Here is a 4,990-nt window from a genome sequence, read left to right as displayed (position 1 = left end):
ATATTTATTTATTTATCCAGGTTTGTCAATTAACTAAATTCTAAATTATTACCACTTCATTTTTAGGGACCCCACACTCAGTATTTAATTATGAATAAAATGAGTTGGATGATATGATCTATGTTTCTAGGACTAAAATGCAAAAACTAAAAAGCAAAAAGGAAAATAAACGCAAACCAAACTCGGGTTGCCTCCCGAGAAGCGCTTCTTTTTTAGGAGTCTTGAGCTGGACTCCGTGCCTCCTACGTCGACTCGTCAGAAGAGTCCACCACCAGGATCTTTTGCTCCTTGAAACGCTTCTTGTAAGCGTGCACTCGACGAATATACGCCTTTTTAGATTTCTCCTTTTTAACCTTGACTTCATCTCCATCAGCTTGCGTTTGATCCCTTGAATCTTCAATTTTCCATCATTTTTAAGCTCCATAGTATCCTTTTCTTCTTTCACCATTGGACTTGTTGCTTTTGAAGTAACCTTCTCTTCATCAGTCGACATCTCATCATCTTCCTTGCTTACGCAAGAAGTTGGATTCGTGTAGGCAATGACTTCAACTAAAAATGGAACAGATGCTCTCGGTTTTGTTCTTTTAACTTGTTGAATTGTTTTGATTTCTTCTTCCATGAGCTTCTCTAATTCTTCAAGTTCATTCTCTTCATTTATGTTGAAAACCTCTTCTTGAGCATGACTCCCTTGGAAACCATCTTGTATTCCAAAAATTTCCTTCTCATCCCCAACTCTCAAGGTGAGCTTGGACTTGTATATATCAACCAGAGCTCCAGCAGTTTTAAGTAACGGACGACCAAGAATAGTTGGTACATTGGGATCTTCTTTCATATCCAAAACCACAAAGTCTATTGGAAAAACGAATTTCCTAATTTTCATGAGAATATCTTACACAATGCCCCAAGGTTGTGTCACTGAATGGTTCGCCATGTGAATAGTCATCTTTGTAGCCTTCAACTTTTGAATATTCAATTTTTGATAAAAACGAATAAGGCATCAAATTTATGCTAGCCCCAGAATCGGCTAAATCAGAAACCTTCATATTATTCCCAAACTCACATGGGAGAGTGAGTCGTCCAGAATCCCCCATCTTCTTAGGTATCTCTCCCAACACATCTTTTGAGCTTTGCTCACTTAGAATTCTCCTTTAATTGCTGACGAGTGTCTAACAAGTCTTGTAGGAACTTAGCATATTCTGGAACTTTTGCAAGCGAATCAATAAAGGGAGTATTAATAGGAATACCCTTCAATTGCTTGATAAACTCCAGATGTTCTCTCTCCAGTGGACATAGATTAGCTCTAGACGGGAATGGCAAAGGTGGTTTATAAGCTGGAACAGATACTGATTGTTTCTGTTCCAACCGGGCCCATGACGTGAGTATAGCGGGCTCACGACGTGAACTGGGTATTCCAGCAGATTCTTCATTTTCGAGCTTCGGTTTCTTTGGCTTTGGATCGGGCCGCTGTGGCTCCACTTCTAAGGCTTCTAGAAACTCAGAAATCGCCTCTTCTTCAGTATCTATGGCCGTTACGTGAGATTGAGTCTTCTTTTCAGGATTTTTCGGGAACATCTTCTCATTAACCAAAGTGGTAAGTTGACCAAGTCATACTTCAAGGTTATTGATGGAGGCTTACTGATTTTTTATTAATTTCTGCTAATCTATCATCATTGCGTGATGATTCTTCATTATAGCTCTTTGTTCTTCCATTGCAGTGTCAGTAGCATCATGTCTTTTTTCTGAAGCTTCCATAAATTTCATCAACATGGTCTCTAATTCTGATTTCTTCTCACCTAGTGGTTGCTCTCTTTGGTAGAAACCACGGCTAGTTTGCCTGAATTTCTCTTCTTTTTGCTTCTTGTATTCATCGTAAGGCAGCCACTCTTTCTTCGATTTCCTCCAGTCTTCATCATACTTTTCCCCACTTGAGTAGCAAACTTGAGCTTTCTTGTTTCCATATTCATCCAAGTGGCAATCTTTTGTCAAATGTGGGCCACTACATCTCTTGCAACCAACTCGAATTACATGAATTGATTGGTCCATTTGGGTCAATCTCATATCCATAGTGTTAAGCATTGTCATTACAGCAGCCATCTCTTCGGTTTGTGCACCCCAACTACTTTCATGCCTTCATTCCTTGGATTGTGGTATTCACGAGAATGTTTTGCAAATTCTTCAACTAATTCCTTGACTTCGCCTGGATTTTTCTTTGTAAGTGGTCCTTGAGAATCAAGGAGTTGTCTTGTCATCACATTGACCTCGTCATAGAATATGGAGACTTCTTGTTGAATGCTAAGGTCATGTTGAGGATAATTCCTTAACAACCCTTTGTAACGCTCCCAAGCTTCGTAAAGTGACTCCCCCGGGTTTTGCTCAAAATTGGCTATTGCCTTCTTGAGTTTAGAAATCTTGGATGGTGGACAGAATTGGTCTAGAAATTGCTCATGCATTTGATCCCAAGTAGTTATTGTACCAGGTGGAAGTGCTTTTAGCCAATCCTTTGCAGCTCCTTTAAAGGTAACGAGAAGCATCCTTAGCAAGACGGTATCTCTGTTAACATTCGGGACATTGAAGTAATCAGCAATGTCGTTCACTTCATCTAAGTGCTTGAACGCATCCTCATGATCTTTCCCATAGAATGGGATATCCCTTAGTGCAGAAAGGATATGTCCTTTTATCTAGAATGTGGCAGTGGCAGGAATGGCAGGTTGTACTAAGCTTGGACCGACGTCTTCTCGAATTCTTTTTCTGTAAGATCCCATAGACATTTCTTCAATATTCGCCATCTCGTTCCTTGGCTCGTTCTCGGGTTCACTTGTATGTAATTCAAATTCAAGCTCGGTATCGTATTCGGACTCGGCTTGGACGGGTATTTGATCTAAGACTTCAAAATTGCTCTTTGAGGTTGAACTCGATTCTCCCGTTGTCTTTCCTGACTTCCTTGAAAAGGCTGATTTCAGTTCCTGTAAAGGTGACTTCTTATTATTATTTTTGTGCAGCGTAGATTCCGGATCTTCAAGTGGTGGCACCAAAGGTGTGTTGGATCCTATGGTCATCAACTTATGCAAAACAAACAAAATAACAACGTAAAACTGAACTAAAATAGAAAAACAAAGAAAACTAGGATCACTGTATTCACGACGTGAATATTGAAATATCCACTTCGTGAGTTCTGTAATGCCAGAAAAAAAATTTGAAACTAAAAAATAACTCTTTGCAGGTTTTATCCCACAAAAAGGATCGATTAATTTAAAGCAAACAAACTAATAATTAACTAAGCTGTTTCTCGGCAACGACGCCAAAAACTTGATGTGCACAAAACTACCCACTAATTCTAATATTTATAACCTAACAAACTCAGACTAACTATGCACCTATAGGCAGTGTACCTAGTCAGATTATAGTATAGTTTGGGTAAGTCGGGTATCGATCACAGGGAACGGTGTTACTAATCTACTTGCTATCAAATTAACCTAATTATTAACAAGTTTAAAAAGGGTCTTATCTGATTTTACAAGATCAGACGAACTTAGCTCAAATTCAATCAATAAGTAAAAACACTCTTGTTTAGTTCGAATCCACTTCGTCCTTATGGCTAGCTAATAGTTATGGATTATCAAGTTGGTTTTAATTATACTAGTAATTTAAGTCTAATTTTACCAATAATTAATTAATTCATGTAAAACTATGTATGGTCACATACAATTAAACACAGAACCAATTATGAATATGAATATGCTATGTAAGATTTAATATGTAAACGCAATTATAGTCATAATTTGTGTCTCTAGCACATCTAAGTTTATTTGCTTTAATTACTAACTAAGATTGGTCAATCCTAGTTCTAACAATTTAATGTTCACTAAATCATTAGGTATACACGTTCATGCAGTTAATGATCACTAAGCCACAAAGAACATGGAATCAAGCAACTAAGGAAACAACCATAAGCATGCTAGGTAATTATAAATCAAACACAAGCAATTTACCAACTAAATAAATCCATACAAAATTAAGCTATTCATAAGTTAGAAGCTTCATCTAGCTAAACAAGAGTAGCTAGATTCAGCTGCTCATAATAGAAACTGACACACTAACACAAATCAAAGTGTAAGGAAACATGTTCATAAGTATCAAATAAGTGAACTAAATTATGGTCCTTCACTCTTTTGGTGTTGAAAACCTTTTTCCAGGACCTTCCTTCTGCTAAAAATCGCCTTCTGGAAACCCTTCAATCAGCCAAAAGTCCCTCAAATCGTAATGGGCAAGGGAATTTATAGTATTCTTATTTCCCGAGTTCACGTCGTGAACCATAAGGATTCACGTCGTGAATATTAGATAATCGTGTTCAACAAGCACTCTTCCACCCGCATGCATATCTTCAAGAATTCTCGACTCACATCGTGAATCATGAATTGTTCACGTCGTGAAAACGTATTTTGGGTGATTTTCCGTTCTTCTTTCCTTCAATCCTCCAAAGTTCCATATTCTGTCAATTTCAGTCCCTGTCTTCGAAGATGCTTCTGTTTGGCTGCAAAATAACAAATTAAACTTATAATTACCATTATTCTATGCAAATGACCAAAATATTAATAGAAATGTAATTAAATAGTGCCTAAAAATATGTATAAATATGGCACTATCAAGTTCTCTAAGCCTTTCCCATATTTCTTTTGTTGTTTCACAAGAGCTTACTAGGTGGAACGTGTCTGCTGGCAAAGCAAATCGGATAATTCTCATATCTTTAACATTACTAATCAAGTTATCCTTTTCTTCTTGTGCAATGTTTTCTGCATCAAGAAGAAGAGTGTTGTACTCAGCTTGAGTTTTTATAACCCTTTTTGTACCAGTATGAGCAAACGCCTCCTTGGTTATGACATCCCATATCAAGGAACCATTGTCTTCAAGACCTAACACATAATCTCCAAAGTTCAGAGCCCACACTTCATAATCACTTGGAAAGAGTATAGGGATCCTTGTAGTAGAAACG

General features: G+C 37.5%; 1 non-coding gene across 1 annotated transcript; it reads left to right on the top strand.

Moving 5' to 3' along the window:
* Nucleotides 1-2,295: 2,295 nt before the first annotated feature.
* Nucleotides 2,296-2,402, top strand: LOC145077512 (small nucleolar RNA R71). The gene has a single exon (XR_013693254.1). It is a non-coding gene; the product is annotated as a small nucleolar RNA R71 (small nucleolar RNA).
* The last annotated feature ends 2,588 nt before the right edge of the window (nt 2,403-4,990 follow it).

This window comes from Lactuca serriola, chromosome 9, assembly GCF_051521515.1.
Source record: "Lactuca serriola cultivar US96UC23 chromosome 9, Lser_US96UC23_V15, whole genome shotgun sequence".
Classification (NCBI taxonomy): Eukaryota; Viridiplantae; Streptophyta; class Magnoliopsida; order Asterales; family Asteraceae; genus Lactuca; species Lactuca serriola.
The sequence above is the reverse complement of the archived record's forward strand: the minus strand, read 5'-3'. Positions and strand labels throughout refer to the sequence as shown.